The sequence below is a fragment of the Protopterus annectens genome, chromosome 4.part1 (assembly GCF_019279795.1).
Source record: "Protopterus annectens isolate FY-2018-M chromosome 4.part1, PAN1.0, whole genome shotgun sequence".
NCBI classification, from domain to species: Eukaryota; Metazoa; Chordata; order Ceratodontiformes; family Protopteridae; genus Protopterus; species Protopterus annectens.
In genome coordinates, this window is record NC_056734.1 from 566,388,243 (window position 1) to 566,409,314 (window position 21,072).

A 21,072-nucleotide genomic window follows, 5' to 3' on the forward strand; every position below is an offset into this window, starting at 1 on the left:
AACACTGGCTGTAATATGCCCTTTATCATGGGTAACTGTTATTTTAGATTAAATAGCAGCTGTGGGTACAGCCTTCAATTTATGGTAGCTGCTCTGTTTAGGGGGATAAACATCATTTGTTGAAAATGTACACAGTTTTGTGTGTTTGTTCTAAGTTAAAGGAGGATGGGGATTATGAAAACTGATTTAGTTTTTTAGTGTTTTCATTGAAGTAAATAGTCATGAATAAATTGATATATGGTCAAATGGAGATGGGAAGAAGAAACTGCTTAAAAGAGCAGCCTGCCAAACATCAGTGTATACATGTAAGCCAAAGTTGGAAATACACATTCAGAAGAACTGTCATGTATGGTAGGTTGGAGTAATAACATTCCATGTGCCACCAACTGTCATGCAGGGTAACTTTTGCATGGTCAAAATGCAAATTTCTAACATAAAAAATGCCAGCACAGGAAGGAACCATATAAGTAATAGCTTTCTGTCATAATGGATATTCTGTCCATGTTATCATGGTATGTAAATGACCTGCCAGTACAGTCAAAAAGCAAATAGTATTGAGTTATATTAAGAAATGTTGAGAGAAAACAGCAATGTTGCAGGAGACCCATTTGGATGGAAATGAGTGTGTGACTATGATAAAGAAAGAATTTCAGAATGGATGTAGAATTAAGAGTAGTTTCACTTTTTAGATTTATGTCCTTGGTTTAAAAGCTATAGGCACATTGTTAAGCAAACCTGCTTAAAAGATAAGACAAAATTTTGAAAGGCATGGAAAACAGGCTGCTCTTTTAAGCAGTTTCTTCTTCCCATCTCCATTTGACCATATACCAATTTATTCATGACTATTTACTTCTTTGAACCATATACCAATGTATTCATGACTATGACTTCTTTGAACTTTTCTTACTAGCCTGGCTTCACAGAAAGCTACTGCAGAGAGGAATCCCCTATTTCAGAACCTTGTTAATGTATGTAGCTTAAGACAAATTACCTGTACAGTATTTTCTTTTGTACTACCTATATGTATTAGCTTGCCTTTCCGAGTGAGCGTTTTTAGCAGCCTATCACAGACCAGTGGCCACTCTCCCCCTCCAGTCTTTACTTAACCTTAATATGTTCTTACAGAAGTTGCTCTTGCTAATCCCTCAGGTTGATATCTCATTCAACCACTAGGTGGCAGCATCTACCATTATAACATTATATAGCCAGACAACATTATTATCCTGAAGCTTTTTTTCTACTAAACGCAGGTAGATTAGTCAACTACTCCTGCTCCCCATTTCTAAAACAGTTTAAATACACACTCCCATCTTGCCAAAAAGCCCACACTAACAGTTTGTCTATGTTACTTTCCCTCAGATTTTAACTGAATAATTTCTTGCTTCAGTTGTTTTAACAGCAGTGGCTGATACTTTCTCTGCTGTACTCACCTTGTTTGCTCTTTCCTGCTCCATTCACCCTTCGGGCTCACACTGCTCCCCTACCCCCAAATTCTACCCACCCCCACTACTCCTACACTTATACTTCATATAGCCATACCCCCTCCCCACAACTACCTATCACCCTTCCTCAGATAACTGAAGCCACTCCCACAACCCCACCTCTCCATCTATAAACCTCCTCTCCAAACACCCTTTCCCTTTTCCACCCCAAGTCATCTATACAATCGTAATTAACAAAACCTCTTAACTCCTACTCCATCCTCTTATCTTCTGCATCACCAGCTCATCAAGCTTTCCCCTCCTTGTTTTCTTAAACACAGTTATACATCCTAATCCCACCATGTATACCTTACTCCTAAGCAGCCTTCTACTAATTCACTTACTCCTCTTAGATCATCTCACTGCACCCACTGCACCATTACCCTCCTTCCATAAACATCCCACAAACCCACTCCCAAATAACCAACCTTATTCAAATAATTGCCTCACCATCTCTCCTTCTGTCTTGCCTACAAACATCCAACTTCCCAAAATAAAAATACCTCCTTCCTATTCCCAAACTTCTAAAAACAAAACAAAATGTATCTGTTACTACCCTCTCTTATCAGACTATAACCTTCCCCTCTACAATACTAATAGCAGGTGTCATAAACCCAAATCCAGACCCAAACTCACATCTTCTCTCAACCCCAAATACTCCTCTTACCCCTGGCCAACAAACAACTCCTCACAAACAAATCTCCTTCTACTCTATTAATACCCGAAGCGTTCCAAACAAAGTTAGTCAGTTTCATGCATGGATAGCTAATCATACCCTAGACGTAATCGCAGTAACCAAAACCTGGCTTAAACCCCATAACCAAGATAAAGATATCCTCACCCCTGGTTATAGCATAATTCGCCTTGATCGTAAAAACAAGAAGGTGGTGGGGTTGTGATAATCTACACTAGCAATCTTGAAATCTCTCCCATTACACATCCTACCCCATCTTTCTCCCCAGCAGAAACACTGGCAGTTAACCTTAAACTAAACAACTACACTACAGTTACAATATTAGCCACCTACATCCCACCAGGGGAAAATGTTCCACTACTGGAAAATATTCTTTCCTATCTCTCCTTAAACTTCCAAAATGAAACAATCCTCCTCGGTGACATTAACATCAGTTGGCTAACCCTACATAACCCAGGATCACCACATAATATTAACTTATATGGATTTACTCAGCTAATTACTACACCTACACACTCTAACAATACCCACACTACTAATACCCTCATTGATTGGATACTTGTCGCAACCCCTTCCAAATGTCACCATCCTGAAACTCTTCCTCATTCCCTGAGTGACCAAAGGTGCTAAGGTACACAAACCATCTCCCTAAACCACACAGATATATCACTAGACACAATCTCTCCAATTTTAACCCTGAAACCTTAAACACTGTCTTATCTAGAGTATGCTGGGACTTCCTTACTCAGCTCCCCCAGATGAAGCAGTCATTACTTTTAACACTACTCTTCTAGATATTATAAACTCTCTAGCCCCACCTCGTAAAATTAGGACAAAAGCTAAAATATCTCCTTGGCTAAGTAAAAGCACTAAAACTCTCATGAAGTCTAGAGATATGTCATGGAAAAAGTGGCTACATACAAAAGACCCTAATGACCTACAAAGATATAAAGAACAAAGAAATCCGGCCAAAAGACTGATCAACAAAAGACAAAAAAGAATTCTACTTTAACCCCCCTACAACACTAAAATCTGACCCCAAAAATTCTGGAAAACTATAAATCACATACTCCACCCTGGAAACCCTACCTCACCCAACCCTACCCCTGAAAAACACCTGTAAAAACTGCCAATACCTTAAGTGCATACTTTGTTGAATCTATATCCAAGCTCTTGAACTCAAATAGCTCTACTAAAACTTACCCCATAAACCCAGATTTCTTCTCAACAACCACCCCTCCCAAAATCTTCTCCCTCAAGCCCATCTCCACAACATACATACGAATCCTACTCTCTAAACTAAAACCATGCTCAGTATCTGCTGATAACATCCCATCTTTCTTTCTTCAGATTGCTGCCCATTCTGTAGCCTTTCCTGTCTCTATAATCATCAACCGCTCAGTCTCTGAATCCAAAGTGCCATCCATCTGGAAACAGTTCTATACCCTACCTATCCACAAAGGAGGTAACGCCAGTGAAATCTCCAACTTTAGACCCATTGCCATCCTGTCTCCTCTGTCAAAAGTGCTGGAAAAATGCATACATAAACAAGTTATGGATCACCTCACCCAAGAGAAACCTTCTTACTCCTACACAACATGGTTTTCGACCAAAACACAGCACCTATACTGCACTTCTGTCCTTTCTAAATACTATTTCCACGTCCAGAGATGACCAAAAACTTATCTCCTGTCTCTTTCTTGATCTCTCAAAAGCCTTTGATACTGTCTCTCACTCTCTACTACTAAATAAATTGTCTAACCTTAATGGCATGGTTTGAAAGCTACCATAAAGACAGGAGCCAGTCTGTAAAATGGGACTCTGCTTTATCTACTCCCCTTTCAGTTCATATGGGTGTTCCTCAAGGATCCATTCTAGGGCCACTACTCTTCAACATCTTCACAAACCTGCTGTATACCTCCTGCCCTCTCTCCTCTATTATACAATATGCCGATGACTCTAAATTCATAACAATGGCAAACTCCCACTCTGAACTCTTAACAGCTACCCAGTCTTCCTTTAACTCAGTAGAAACATGGCTCTCAAACAACCAACTCATCCTTAACCCTAAAAAAAACAAAACTACTACTCTTCCTCCCCAAAGCAGCCAATCACATAAAAACTTCTTTTACTATCCAGTCACTAAACAAAACTCCAATTGCAGTTGAACCTAGCTCAAAACTCCTTGGCATCACAATAGATGATCAACTAAAATTCAACCTCCATATTAATAATTGTGTCAGGAAAACGCACCTTAAACTAGTTCTACTTTGCAGAAATAACACATTTCTTACTCAGCAAGCTAGAATAGCCCTTACTCATGCCTATCTTCTTCCCTGCTTAACATACTGCTCACAAATCCTTACTAACCTAAACTCCTCTCTGCTTTCAAGACTTGAAACTACATACCACAAGGTAGCTAGATTTACAGCCCAACAACCATATAGATCACATCACTGTCTCTTAGATATCTAAACTGGCTGGAACTGCCCCACCTCCTCCTTGTCTCCCAGCTCCAAACCATACACTTAATTCTTTACCAGCCATCCTTCTGTCCAGCCTTACACTTTATCATCTCCCACTATGCTCCTGTAAGAAACCTCCGAAGCTCTTCCCTTGACCTCTTAATCTATAAGCCCAAATCAAAATCTGGACATAACTTATACAGCTACCATCCCTCTATTGAACGGAATAAACTTCCCATCGAAATTTGAGCAAACATGCATCCCAAACAATTTAAACAAACTCTAAAATAATACTTTAACAGGAAATGGATCTGCCAATGCTCTAACCCTCCTTGAAAATTTCTACTCCCACCTCTTTAATCTAGGCATTTCCTCTTCACTTTACTTGTACTATATCCTGTTTAGATACATTGTAAAAATCTTTTCTCCTATGTTAACTTTTTTGTACTTACTACTTCTTGTATAATATTGCTGTTGCTGTAATGTTGCTGCTTATGCTAATGCCAGTTGCATACTATTTGTTCATTGATTATTTACTACATGTTTGATTGATTGCTATATGTATTTACTGGAGCTTTTCTCTCCGGGCCTCTGCTGAAAAAGGGCTTCGGCTCAGACAGACATTCCCAGTCAACAAATGTAAATTAAATAAATAAAATAAATAAATGTTCACAATATCAGGGACAAAGGAAAAGGGGAGTAATACTGATTGCTAGAGGGGCTCCAATAGTGATAGAAGAGGAAGAAAGAGACAATAATGGTAGACTTGTCTTAGTAAGTGTCTTTTGGAAAGAGAGGAGGATTGTGCTGGCATGTATTTGCATTCCATTAAAACTGCTATTTTGAAACTTACAGATTTTTGAAAGAAACCATAATCTTTCAGCAGGGAATATTTATGGGTGGAGACTGGAACCCGATTTTCAATAACAAGACTTTATCACCGAGCCATAGAAGGGAAAATATTACAAAAGAAGGTAGATTTCTGAAGAAATGTATGAGAATATTTGGTATGGGAGATATGAATCCACTAGTAAGAAATCAGACACAGTTTACATTTATTCCCTGAGATACAATAATTGAGCTAGACTAGATTAAATTTATATTTTGCAGGAGCATGTGTGAAAGCTTTAGCAAACATAGCTATTTCAGATGAAATGCAGATTAAAACAAACGTAAAGGTGCATGGTAATGGACTACAGATAAGAAACTGGTGCTTTCTTACTTGTTAAAAAGAGAGACATTTAAGGAATGGGTAATGGAAATTATTTGAGAGGTATTAGGGAAGGTCGAAATTTCTTCACAGTGGATAGCTACTGAGTGAGATAAAATGAAAATGGAGTTTAAAAACAAGGTTCATAGGTAGGTACTAGGCTATGGACCCTAGGGCCTATACAGGCCTAGCCATAACGATTCCCTGGCTGTTGCTTCCCACAAATATTTACTGTCCTGGACCCCTGTCTAGCAGGGCTACTGATGTGATCCCAGGGGTGAATTTCCTATCTCCCATTCAATCGTCAAGGTTCCTTTTGAAGAGGGCCATTGGGACACTCTGCCTGACATGTATGGGCAGCCTATTCCAGAGTATGGGGAGTCTCTGGATCAGGAACCTATCCCTCCAGCATGTTCTATTCATCGTGATGACAAGGTTAAGATCCCTGGAGCGTGTGGCTCGGAGGGATTGTGATTTCTTTAAGTGTAGCATGTCCAACAACTATGGGTTTGACATGGCCTTGTATGTTAGGCAGAGATCGCCTCTGAGTAGGCAATATGCGACAGAGTATAGCTGGAGTTTCTTTAGACAGTTTGCATAAGGCATCTGCTTTATGCCTGTGATTCTTTTTGTGAGATATTTCTGCGTCCTTTCTAGTTGTTCCAGATGTCTTGTGAGGTACATACCAAACGGGGCATTGTATTCTATAATGGGTCTAATGAGGGATGAGTACAGAGGGACAATGACCTCTTTTTTTTTCTGGATGAAAAGCCCTTAGTGATGAGGTGTGCCACGTAGAAGGATTTTCTAACTGTTGTGGCTATGTGGTTATCAAAGGAGAGACCACTGTCCACCTGTGTCCCTAGGTCTCTTATCACACTTTCGGTGTTTAGTGTACTGCCACCTATGTGGTAATTCACAGGTACGTGGTTTTTCCCAAAGGGGATAACTATACATGTTTTGGCATTTAGCTTGATCCCATGGCTCTGGCACCAGGCATCTGCTTCGTTAAGAAACAACCATAAAAAATTGCAAATGTAAAACTAGTAAAAAAAAGCAGAACCGAACCAGGAGAAACATCCGCTTTAATGTAGATAACCACACTGACTAAGTGCTTTCACCCACCATTGGGCTTCATCAGAGTTAGTAAACAGTACCACAATAATCACTTATATACCAATTAGAAACAATCACATGAGTACCTAAATACAATTAAAAATTAACCCATCAGCATCCAATTCATTCAACTCAACCCTAATATTTACTTATACAACAGAAATTAATACATTGGTTTACTCATCAAATAAATATATGTCACTCTTATTAAAAACTGTAAAACTACTACATTTAAAATTCTGTCATGAAAATGGGTAATCATGAAATATATTGTAATAATATGGGTGTGTTTTATATAGGTTCATAGGTTCATACTAGGCTATCTGCCCTAGGGCATTTATAAGCCTAGCCAGAGTGTGTTTGGCTTTCGCCACCCATTTTAAATTAATTTTGCTATGCCCTTTTTCGAGGTTAGTATACTGTGCCTCTGTCTAACAGTGACACAGAAGTGATACCCGGGGTAAACCTACGATCTCCCATCCACTCATCAAGATTCCTCTTGAAGAGAGTCAATGAGGGACTCTGCCTAACCTGGACTGGGATTTTATTCCAGAGTGAATGAAGCCTCTGAGTTATGAATCTGTCCCTCCAGCATGTCCTATTTATTTTAGTGCTGAGGTTCAAGTCTCTCGAGCGCGTAGCTCGATGGGATTTGGATTTTCTGAGGTGCAGCATGTCCGTTAATTCCGGGTTGGACATGGCTTTATACGTCAGGCACAGATCGCCTCTGAGCAGGCGGTATGCCACTGAGTAGAGCTGGAGTTTCTTTAACTGGGCAGCATATGGCATCTGTTTGAGCCCTTTGATCCTCTTGGTGAGGTACTTTTGGGGTCTTTCCAGTTGCTGCAGGTGTCTGGTAAAGTACATCCCAAAAGGGGCATTGTACTCAATTATGGGCCTGATGAGGGATGAGTAAAGAGACACGATGACCTCCCCTGATCTAGATGTGAATCCCTTCATGATTAGGTGGGCTATATAAAATGTTTTTCTAACCACTTTGGCCATGTGGTTGTCAAATGAGAGATTGCTATCAACTTGGGTCCCCAGGTCCTAATTACTTCTTCTGTACTTAATGGATTACCACCTATGTGGTAATTTGTGGGCACTTTGTTTTTGCCAAAGGGGATGACTATACACTTTTTGGCGTTTAGCTTGAGGCCATGGCTGTGGCACCAGTTGTCTGTTTCTGTGAGGCCCTTTTGGAGGATGCTTGTGTCAGCTGGAGAGTCGATTATGGCGCCCAGTTTGCAGTCCTCTGCAAACTTGGTCAGCCACAGTCCTTCCGTGTTGGCCTGTACCTCTGAGAAATATATACCGAACAAGAGAGGTCCCAGGACTGAGCCTTGTGGGACGCCACTTGTAACTGGTTTGGAGTCTGACATGGCTCCAGCAATTCTAACCATGTGAGTTCTGTCCTTGAGCCAGTATGCAACCCATCTAGTGACAATAGGGGTTTATATTTAAGCTGGTGAACTTATCTATAATGCCCGAGTGGGGTATTGTATCGAAGGCTTTTGCGAGGTCCAGGTAGGCTGTGTGGACCACCTTCCCCTCGTCAATGGCCTTGTTGACTGTTTCAAAGAAATTGACCAGGTTTAAGAGGCAGGATCTGCCCTTAACAAAGCCAAACTGGGTAGGATCCAGTGTCTGTAGGCCCCCAATGTCTTTATTTATGAGGTCCATGATGATCCTTTCCATAGCTTTGCAGGCCAAGCTAGTCAGGCTTATGGGGCGATAGTTTCCAGGATCCGTTGAGGCACCACCTTTGTGGAGAGGGACCACTGTTGCTGTATGCCACTCTTTGGGTACATATCCTGTAGTAAGGCTGAGATTGAACAGTAGTTTTAGGTTTGGGTTTAGCTCTTCTTGGAGTTCATGTAGGACGCAGCCCGGGACACCGTCTGGTCCCATTGATGCTGTGTTTTTTTGCTTTGGAGAGGGCAGCTCTTACCTGAGCATCTGAGATGTCAGGGGGGCAGCACTCTGCTGGGATAGATATTTGCACTTTTGGTGGGGAGGGGGGAGGAGAAGTTTGCGCTGAACCTGTCAGCTAGGATGTTGGCAATGTCTGTGGGTTCAGTGTATTTTTTGTCATTTTGGACTAATTCTGAGCATATCTGGGAATTCCCACCCAGGTTCCTAACATAACTAAAGAAAGCCTTGTGATTATCCTTAGTGTCCTGTGCAATTTTTCCCTGGAAGCTGCCCTTAGACGATTTTATGAGTGCCCGTAGTTTTTTGCTAATACTGATCAGAGATGCATTCCCTTTTTGGGATTTTGCTCTATCATGTAGTAGCTTTCTCCTTCTATTGTATAGTTTGTTTATGGCTGGGGTCCACCAGACAGGACGTCTGTCTTTGGAGGATTGGGTCTTGGTTTTATTTGGGATTGCATGATCCATGCATTCCTGAAGGTGTTCATAGAATGCGTTTATAAAGGATTCTGCGGTCTGGGCCGTATTTTCCACAGGCCCGGGGGCTTTGAAGGATTCCACCTCTGTGTTGAGGAGTGTGAAATTTGCTTTAGAGAAGTTTTTCACTGTGGTTTTCTGGGCAGGGGGTGGGGTCGGGATGTGAATATCCAGTGAGATTAGTTTATAGTCTGATCTTACCAGTGAGGGATACACTTCTGGTCTGGAGCATAGAGTCCCCATGTAGGTGATGATCAGGTCCAGTATGTTTTCCCCTCTTGTGGGAGTGGTAACAAGTTGTTCCATAGCGTTTGAGTTTATAAATTCTAGGAACCTTTGGGCTAGGGTGTTGGAGCTAGAGTAATGCTCCCAGTCTATGTTTGGGTAGTTGAAGTTGCCCAATATAATGGTGTTTGGAGAGACCTTCATATTTTCCAGTGTTCTCAGGAAGGCCGAGTGAGGTTCCTGGGTTTGGGAGGGTGGTCTGTAGCAGGCTATAATCTGGAAGGCAGTTTTACCCACTGTTAGTTGCACATGGATAGTCTCTGATGCTTCGTGCTGTGCCACCAACCTGGAGGTGTGGGTATCTTTGACGAATATTGATACTCCCCCTCCTTTTGCGGTTCGGTCCAAGTTTTGGGGCTGAAAAGCATGGTATGAGGTATAACCTGGTAGTGCTGGGGTGCTCTCGGGAGCCTTGAACCAGGTTTCTGTTACTGCACAGAAATCGATGTTCTCCATGCTAAGGAGAGTTTTGAGTGCGTGCATCTTGAGGTTTAGACTTCTGGCGTTGAGTAGCATTACTCTTAGTTTCTTATCCCTTGTGATACCTATGGAGGTGGGTTTGTCTTTTGAGCCTTGCCTAAAAAAGGCACTATGGGGGTAGCAAGAGCCTTTGCCAATATCCGAAAGCCCAGGGATGACAGGTGCAAGCCGTCTCTAGCGAAGCATCGTGGCTTGTGGAGCATGTCATTCCAGGCTGACAGGCATTGCATCCCCTTTGAATGACAACAATACTTAAGCCAATTGTTGAAATTGATCATCTTGTCTTCATATTGTGGCATCATTCTTGGTGAGGGTAAGATGCTACTCAAGGTCAGGGTCATACTGGCCTGGGCTACATGCTCAGAGAGCTCCTCTATGTCTCTTTTCATGTAGTCCAGGGAGGTACGTCTCAGGTCATTCACACCAGTATGGACAATGACTGAGTCATATTTGTACTTGCCTTGGAGTGACCTGAGTGCTTGTGTTATGTGGCGGATCCTAGCGCCCGACAGGCAGCTCACTGTGACCTTCTCCTTGTTCAACCTGGTGAGCGGGACGTCAGTGTGCCTGCCGATAGAGTCACCTATTACAAGTGTATCAGTTGTGTTGTTTAGCCTTAAGGGCTGTGACTGTTCGGCACACTGGCTTTGTGAGCTATGTGTTGCACGTGTTTTGTTTTGGGGTAGCTGTTGCTTGGGTGTCTGCTTTGGAGGTCTCTGCTGCTTAGGCAGATTTTTATTTAGAGCTTCCGAGTATGTTTTTGTGTGTTTATGTGTTTGGTTTGCTGTCGTGGTAGGTCTGTGTGAGACTGGAATTGTAGTGAGTGTAGTTTCCTTCTCCTCCTGACTGGTTACGCCAGTACTGAGTTGAGAGAGCTTAGCCTCCAGTTTGGCTATATGGTTGCATCTCTCACATGTGTTGGAATTTGTTGGGAGGAGAAGAGGGTTGTCTGTGTACATGAGGCAGTTGTAACATTGCCTCAAGATTCCCAGATTCACCAGCTGGACCAGAGAGGAGATTGACAACTGACCTTTGGACATGCTAGAATAGTATTGGGAATTCCTTTATAATTGAAAAAGGGCCAATGGGGAACAAGGTACTCAAGGGGAGTTTGTGAGGGTGTAGTGCTTTTAATTTTTTAGTGCTGATTTATATAATTGCTTTAGTGAGCAAGTGCCAGGTAACTTAAATGCAATGTGTTACAGATAACTTAAATGCAAAATGACAAACAGTAACTTTCTTTCAAGTGAAACAAGGAAATAAGTACAGTAAGCAATGCAGATATCACTAGGGATCCACAGAAGTGCTGAAAAGCCGCGTTTTAGGTGGAATTAGCGTTTCAGGGAAATAACAAGCAAACAAACAACAAGCATACAAACAAAGCTAGATTCAGCAGGCCTGGATCTAGTCTATGCTACAGCAAACAAGGTGTACCAATTTCAGTAAGAAACAGTTCAAATATGCAGGCACTATAAGCCTTTAACCAGAAATTCCCAGCTCAGAAGGGCAGAGTCCAGCCTCTCCTCCCACAACAGTGCAGACCACGAACCTTCTTAATGTAAAATAACTGGCCTGAAGCCCAAGTGCTTAAAGCAGAACTAATACACTTTTAGAATAACAGACACTGAGCCCTCAATCAGCAGTTCCCAACTTAGAAGGATGTAAGCTACCTGTCCTGCCACCACAGTGCAGGCCACAAACCTTCCTAATGTAAAACAACTGGTCTGAAGCCCAAGTGCTTAATCCAAAAGACTTAGAATGATAGCTACACTTTAATCAAGTTACTACCAAGCAGTAATAAATACAATTGAATACTTTAAAGAATGCCTGGATTAGTGCTCAAGTTATACAAACAAAGCTAGATTCAGAAGGCCTGGATCTAGTCTATGCTGCAGCAAACAAGGTGTACCAATTTCAGTAAGAAGCAGTTCAAATATGCAAGCACTATAAGCCTTTAACCAGAAATTCCCAGCTCAGAAGGGCAGAGTCTAGCCTCTCCTCCCACAAGAGTGCAGACCACGAACCCTCTTAATGTAAAATAACTGGCCTGAAGCCCAAGTGCTTAAACCAGAATTAATACACTTTTAGAATAACAGACACTGAGCCCTCAATCAGCAGTTCCCAACTTAGAAGGATGTAAGCTACCTGTTCTGCCACTACAGTGCAGACCACTAACCTTCTTAATATAAAACAACTGGTCTAAAGCCCAAGTGCTTAAACTAAAAGGCTTAGAATGAGTTACACCAAGCAGTAATAAATACAATTGAGTACTTTTAAGATGACGCAAAAGCAAAATAAAGTAGGAAGAAACACAAATACAGTAAAAGCAGATACATTTTTTTTCACAACTGAACTTCTTAGGTAACAGAAGGTTGAAACCTGAGACAGCTTTTAAGAAAGAAATCTCAAAAGAACCAATGAGGTGCTTAGTCTAAGCTGTAGTCCAGGTGACCTCAGTCAGCCAATGACCTCAAACAATTCTCTCTCACTGAAATGCCTGATGGCTTTGGCTAAACCAAGATGTCCCTGAATATGTGCTCAGACACACAGCCTCCACAAACACTAGGCCCAAATACAAGCCTGAATATGGAATGCTACAAATATCCCCACTACTTAGAACAAACTGCAGAAATGTTTCTCACAGCTGAAAAGCAGCAGTGAGCCTTTAAATGAAAGTTTTAAACAGCTAAAGGAGCCTCTAGAAAAAAGAGTTTAACTGCAACAAGTTATCAGAAACAAACAACCCAACAGATGCTTAATAAGAGTGGACAATTTCCAGTTAATACCTCACACACAGTGAAACTAGCTAGAAAAATACACAGTACATAAAGTGCTATAAATAACAAAGAAATAAAGGAGAAAATAAACAAAAAACAGGATACTTAATGTTATATATTATAGCTCCAAGTTTCCTCAGTGTCCTTCCTTCGATTAGCTCAGTGTGAAAGGGTTTATTAACAGCAGAGGTTCTAACTTAAAATAATTGTTGTAGAAAAATTCTACGAATTATGACAATAGACCTTCACAAATGAGATTTGTGTTTTAATACACAAGCTGTGGAAATACTGTCATTAATGCCTGGTGCATTAGATGCATCCAGGCGTAGCTGCCACAGACATTCCCTAACTTTCATTAAGGTTTTTAGATCTCCCTCCAAATCCTTCATGGGTAACTTATCAATCACAAAGATTAAAATTTTTTGAAATTAACGCAACTCTTACTGTGATTGAATAGGGCATTTGTGGGTTTGTTATTCTTAATGTCCCTATTATGTTCCAATATACAAAGTCTAAGCTTCCTTGTAGTCATCCCAACATAAAATGTGGTACATGATAGGCATATAACCACATAGACAACCATCTTTATATTACAGTTACAGTGTCCTGGACATCTTAGTGTTCTCTTGTAACTGCAAATCTGCACATATGATCCATCATTAATGTATTTGCACACACTACATGTACCGCATTTGCTTATTTGTGAAGGTCTATTGTCATAATTCGTAGAATTTTTCTACAACAATTATTTTAAGTTAGAACCTCTGCTGTTAATAAACCTAGGAACTGAGCCTAATGCATCTTTAGTTTCTTGGGTAAAAACACTGTCCCATACAGCATTCATGATGTTCCTTACTTTTGCCCCTGTTGGGTTAAACTCCATACCCATGCCAGAGGAATAATTTTGACTGGGGTTGTCCTTAACAGAAGTGTTAACATTATTATCTTTTCTGTTGTTATCCTAAGGATGATAATAAAATCACACTGTCTTCTCTCAATCTCTGTACAAAATTTATAAAGTAATTCCATCGGATATCCTCTATGCCTAAACATATCCATCAAGTATGTCATTTGAACTTTAAAAAAAGTTTCCTGACTTATCAATCTGGATATCTGTATCATTTGCCCCTTTACCACGTTTTTTCTTTTGGTGGTCAGGTGGCAACTGTCATAGTGCAAAAAGGAATTACTATACGTTTTTTTACGGAAAATGTTAGACTGTATTCGGTCATCTTTTTTATATAACTGAATATCCAAAAACTCAATTTTATGTTTATCAATGTGATTTGTAAATTTAAGAAACTCAGTTGTTTGATTCAAATAACCAATGAATGCCTCTACTTCATTTTTAGAGCCCTTCCAAAAAGTTAGAATATTGTCCAAATACCGTAAATATAATATTATTTTGGACTTGTATTTTGATGTGAAAACAAATATCTGTTCCCAATCTGCTAATACCAAGTTGGCATAAATGGGTGCACACCTGGCACCCATCGCAACCCCGTTTGTCTATTTATAATATTCACCGTTAAAGAATGTGAAGTTATTAAATAATAGCATCTCAAGTAATTCAGTCAAGAGGCTTCTCTTAAGTTGGTGTAGATCACTGTATTTCATCAAACTATTACTGAACTTGTCCAACCCAGTCTGGTGGGGGATCACAAAAAACAAATTGATGACATCAACAGTAACAAACCAAAATTCCTCACTGACATCAATATTGGTATTTCTTATAAAATCCAAGCGATGCCACAAATCTTTCAAAATATATGATAATTTGTCCAATATGTTCTTACATGTAATATCAATATAGGCTGCAAGGGGCTCAATCTTTGAGCCCTTGGCTGCAACAACAGGCCTAAATGGTGGACAATTTTTATTCTTATGGGTTTTAGGAATACCAAATATTGATGGAATGATGGGATGTTCCACAGAGAGATATTTGAATTCATCATGTGAGATAGTCCCCTCACACATATATTCATACAATTGCCAATTTTCATGTAAGCTCTTTGTACATCACATTTGATACCATTTCATAGGTATCTGCATCATTTAGTAATAGCCGCATTCTACATTCATAATCAGTGTTTGTGATAATAATGACCCCTCCACCTTTATCGGGTTTCATAACCCTATCTGACTTTACGATTACAGAACATCACGTCAGCCTTCTCAGAAGAGGTTTCTCTTTTGTCCCCACTTTTAGTTATGAGATAGGGAGACTTTTGATCAACCTCAGATTGTACACCAGGCTTCTCAATTTAAGGCTGTTTTTTGGTAACAATATTTGTCCAGACTATGACAACAAACATACAAGTCTTAAAAGAAGCAGTGTATTCATTCCACCCTACAACCCTGCTGTTATGATTTTTGAGCGTCTGTGTGGTGTACAAATACGTAGATGTATACAACGAGAAACACTATCCAACAGCAACCTAACCACAGCAGAACAGTTTTGTTTAAAAGAATTGTCTTGTAGTAGTCAACATAAGGTTATGAAACCCGATAAAGTTGGAGGGGTCGTTATTATGACAAACATTCATTATGAATGTAGAATGCGGCTATTACTAAATGATGCAGATACATATGAAATGGTATCTAAATTTGATGTACAAAGGGCTTACACAAAAATTTATTGGCAATTGTATGAATATATGTGTGAGGGGATTATCTCACACAATGAATTAAAATATCTCTCTCTGGAGCATCCCATCATTCCATCAGTATTTGGTATTCCTAAAATCCATGACAGTGAAAATTGTCCACCATTTAGGCCTGTTGTTGCAGCAGCCAAGGGCTCAAAGACTGAGCCTCTTGCGGCCTATATTGGTAATACATGTAAGAACACACTGGACAAATTACCATATATTTTGAAAGATTTGTGGCATTGCTTGGATTGTATAAGGAATACCAATATTGATGTTAGTGAGGAATTTTTGTGTGTTACTGTTGATGTCATCAGTTTGTTTTCTGTGATCCCCCACCAGACTTGTTTGGACATGTTCAGTAGTAGTTTGATGAAATACAGCGATCTACACCAAGTTAAGAGACCCTCTTGACTGAATTACTCGAGATGGTAATATTTAATAACTTCACATTCTTTAACGGTGAATGTTATAAACAAACGGGGTTGTGATGGGTGCCAGGTGTGCACCCATTTATGCCAACTTGGTATTAGCAGATTGGGAACAGAAATTTGTTTTCACATCAGAATACAAGGCCAAAATAATGTTATATTTACGATATTTGGGCGATATTCTAATTTTTTGGAAGGGCTCTAAAAATGAAGTAGAGGCATTTATTAGTTATTTGAATCAAACAACTGTGTTTCTTAAATTTACAAATGACATTGATAAACATAAAACTGAGTTTTTGGATATTCAGTTATATAAAGATGACCGAATATAGTATAAAATTTTCCATAAAAAACATCTAGTAATTCCTTTTTGCACTATGACAGTTGCCACCCTGACCACCAAAAAAAAAACGTGGTAAAGGGGCAAATGATATGGATATCCAGATTGATAAATCAGGAAACCTGTTTTAAAGTTGAAATGACATACTTGATGGATATGTTTAGGAATAGAGGATATCCGATGGAATTACTTTATAAATTTAGTACAGAGATTGAAAGAAGACAGTGTGATTTTATGCCCATCCTTATGGATAACAACAGAAAAGGTAATAATGTTAACACTTCTGTTAAGGACAACCCCAGTCAAAATTATTCCTCTGGCATGGTTATGGAGTTAAACCCAACAGGGGCAAAAGTAAGGAACATTATGAACGCTGTATGGGACAGTGTTTTTACCCAAGAAACTAAAGATGCATTAGGCTCAGTTCCTAGGTTTATTAACAGCAGAGGTTCTAATTTAAAAGAATTGTTGGAGAAAAATTCTACAAATTATGATAATAGTCCTTTGCGAATGAGCAAATGTGGTACATGTAGTGTGTGCAAATACATTAATGATGGACCATATGTACAGATTTGCAGTTACAAGAGAACACTAAGATGTCCAGAACACTGTAACTGTAATACAAAGATGGTTGTTTATGTGGCTACATGCCTATCATGTACCGCATTTTATGTTGGGATGACTACAAGGAAGCTTAGACTTCGTATATTGGAACATAATAGGGACATTAAGAATAACAAACCCACCAATGCCCAATTCAGTCACAGTAAGAGTTGCGTTCATTTAAAAAAAATGTTATTCTTTGTGATTGATAAGTTACCCAAGAAGAATTTGGGGGGAGATCTAAAAACCTTACTGGAAGTTAGGGAATGTCTGTGGGGCCACAGCTTCTGTACTGAAACACAAATTTCAGTTTATATAAAACACACCCATATTCTTACAATATATTTCATGATTACCCATTTTTATGACAGAATTTTAAATGTAGTAGTTTTACAGTTTTTAATAAGAGTGACATATTTATTTGATGAGTAAACCAATGTATTCATTTCTGTTGTATAAGTAAATGTTAGGGTTGAGTTGAATGAATTGGATGCTGATGGGTTAATTTTTAATTGTATTTAGGTACTCACGTGGGTAATTGTTTCTAATTGGTATACAAGTGATTATTGTGGTACTGTTTACTGACTCTGATGAAGCCCAATGGTGGGTGAAAGTGCTTTAGTCAGTGTGGTTATCTACATTAAATCTGATGTTTCTCCTGGTTCATGTCTGCTTTTTTTTTACTAGTTTTAGATCTGTTTCATTAAGTTCCTTTTGTAGAATAGCCACATAATTTGGGGATTCAGTAATGGCTCCCAGCTTGCAGTCATTTGCGAACTTTGTAAGCCAGAGTCCCTCAGTGTTGGCCTGTACTTCAGAGAAGTATATGCCAAACAAGAGTGCTCACAGGACAGAACCCTGCAGTGCACGACTTGTCACTTGTCTGGAGATGAATTTGGAGTCGGCTACTTTTATAGTGTGTGTTCTGTCAGTAAGCCAGTTTGCAACCCATCGAGTGACATAGGGATTATTGCCCAGCTTAGTAAGTTTATCTATGATTCCAGAGTGGGGGATAGTGTTGAAAGCCTTGGCGAGGTCCAAGTATTCTGTGTGAACCACCTTACCCTTTTCCACGGCTCTGGAGAATGATTCGAACAAGTCGATCAGGTTCAGGAGGCAAGATCGGCCCTTCACGAACCCAGACTGGGTGAGGTACAGTGTTTGAAGGTTGCCAATGTCTTTGTTTATATGTTCCATGATAATACGTCCCATGGCCTTGCAGATCAGGCTCGTCAGACTGATTGGACGGTAGTTCCCGGGATCCAAAGTGGATCCTCCCTCCCTTGTGGAGTGGGATGACTGTAGCTGTGCACCACTCTGTGGGCACAAAGCCTGAGGTGAGGCTATAATTAAACATGACACATAGGTGAGGTGCCAATTCATTTTTTAGTTCATGCAGTACACAGCCCGGGATGTTGTCTGGTCCCATGGATGCTGTATTCTTGGTTTTGGAGAGTGCGTTTTTTACCTGAATGGCTGTGATTACTGGACTTTGGCATTCTTTCGGTATTGAGATGGGCCCTTTACGGGGTGAGGGGGGTGAAGTTGGCATTGAATCTATCTGCCAAGATATTGGCAATATCCTTGGCATCGGTAAATCTAGTGCTATTCTGCTGTAGCTCAGAGCAGATCTGAGTATTGCCATTTAGATTCTTGACATTACTGTAGAATGCCTTGTGGTTGTCTTTGGAATCTTTGGCAATTATGTTTTTGTAACTAGCTTTGGAAGATTTTATGAGGGATCTCAGCTTTCTACTGAGGCTGTTGAGGGAGTTTTTTGAATCATCGGTTCTTCCTCTTTTCTGCAACAGTTTTTTCCTTCTGTTGTACAGCTTGTTTATGGCAGGGGACCACCAGATTGGTTTCTTTTTTTTAGAGGACAGTGTCTTGGTTCTATTTGGGATGGCTCGGTTCATGCACGAGTGAATGTGCTCGTACAGCACCTTAGTGTAGGATTCAGCAGTTGAACTTCCAGTTCCCATCTGCATGGGTGTCATGAAGTTTGTTACTTCTGACTTGAGAAGCATGAAGTTGGATTTGGAGAAGTTTTTTTTACAGAAGTTTTTCTTAAAGGGGGGTGGGGGTGGGATGTGGATGTCAAGGGTGATTAGCTTATTGTCTGATCTGATCAACGAGGGGGTGACCATTGGTGTAGAGCATCGATCTCCCATGTTGGTAATGACCAGGTCTAGAATATTGGTACTCCTGGTGGGACTATGAATTAGTTGCTCTAGGGCATTGGAATTTATGCATTCCAAGAACCATTGCGCAAAGGTGTTAGTACAGAAGTAGTTTTCCCAGTTAATTGCAGGGTAGTTGAAATCACCCAGTATTAGGGTGTTTGGTTTTATCTTAATATTTTCCAGTATGTTTAGAAAGGTGTAGTGAGAATTTTGGGGAATGGTGGGGGATCTCTAACAAGCTACAGTTTGTATTGCAGTCTTCCCTAGTGTTAGTTGCACCTGGAGAATTTCAGATACATTGTGTTGGGCAACCAACCTGGAGGTGTGAATATCCTTGGTGAATATAGACACTCCTCCACCTTTAGTGTTTCAGTCCTGGTTTGTTGGCTGAAAAGTGTGGTATGAGTTGTAGCCTGGTATTGCAGGGGTGCTCTCTGGCGCTTTGAACCAGGCCTCAGTTACTGCACGGATATCGATGTTCTCCATTTTTAGGAGAGCCTCGAGAGAGTGCATCTTGAGGTTTTGACTTCTAGCATTGAGTAGCATTAACTTCAGATTTTGCTTGCTTGTACCCTTTACGGTGGTAGTTTTGTCCTTTGAACCTTGCTTAAAAAAGGCACTAAAGGGGTGGCAAGAGCCTTAGCCAGTAACCTGAATCCCAGGAGCGACAGGTGCAAACCATCTTTTGCAAAGCATCGTGGTTTGTCGATCATGTCATCCCAGGCAGACAGATACTGGATCCCCTTTGAATGACACCAGAAACTTAGCCAATTATTGAAGTCAGTCATTTTGTCCTTGTACTATGGTATCATTCTGGACGATGGCAGGATACTCAGGGCTAGGGTCATACCTGCCTGGGCTACATGATCCAAGAGCTCTTCCATGTCTCTTTTCATGTAGTCCAGGGAGGTATGTCTCAAGTCATTCACTCCAACATGGACAATGACAGAGTCATATTTGTACCTGTTGTGGAGTGACTTGAATGTATGGGTTATGTGGCGGATCCTGGCACCCGACAGGCAACTAACTGTAATTTTCTCCTTGTTCAGCCAGGTGAGTGGGACATCAGTGTGCTTGACTATAGAGTCACCTATGACTAAAGTGTTCAGTACGTTGTCTTGCCTTAGGGGCTGCTCTTGGGTGGCACACTGGTGTTGAGAGCTATGTGATGCTTTGGTTGTGTTTGTGGGTGGTGTTTATTTGCATTTCAGCTTCGGAGGTCCTTGTTGCTTGGGCAGGTTAATGTTAAGAGCCTCCGCATATGTGGGTTTTTTGTTGCTATGTGTGAGTTTTGGTGGTGTGGGTTTTGAAGGACTATGTGTTGTTTGAGATGCTGTGTCGGTATTAACCTTCTCCTCTTGACTGTCTAGCACAATCTTAGCTGGAGAGAGCTTTGCTTCCAGTTTGGCTATGTAAATGCATCTCTCGCAGGTTGTAGTGTTTGGTGGTAGGAGGAGAGGGTTGTCTGTGTACATGAGGCAATTGCTGCATTGCCCCAGTATGCCCAGATTCACCAGGTGGATAGGAGAAATCATCGGAAGCTGACCCTTGCACATGCCTGGTTAGGTGCTTTCTTTGTGCATTACAAGAGCTGTTTTCCCTTACTTTTTGGCAAGGTACTTGCAGTTGTAGGCTGTCTAGTGCTACAACTATTTTCTCCTTATTTCCAAGGAGCGGTAAGTGCTTGTAACAAATTAAGGCTTCCTAGTGCATTTTAGTGAGTTTTAGAGCAAGTGCTAGTCACAGGTATACAAATTTTACTGCTACTGCTGATAAATTAGCTAGTTCTCAGGGAAAATTCAAAGAGCAGACTTTTTGGCACCGGGAATAATTTAACCTTAGACCCGTGGTGAGCAAATGCACGCAAACATGCGTATTTATGCCAGAAAGTTGCAAGGGATAGAACTCAGCCTAAAATGGCCAATAAAATTGCAATTTCAGAGCTGGA

At 40.5% G+C, this 21,072-nt stretch overlaps 1 protein-coding gene across 5 annotated transcripts in view; it reads left to right on the forward strand.

The window, feature by feature from the left end:
• The window catches only part of MFN1 (mitofusin 1), a 1,379,005-nt gene that overhangs the window by 593,133 nt on the left and 764,800 nt on the right, over positions 1 to 21,072 (forward strand). The gene's annotated exons all lie outside the window — the stretch shown is intronic.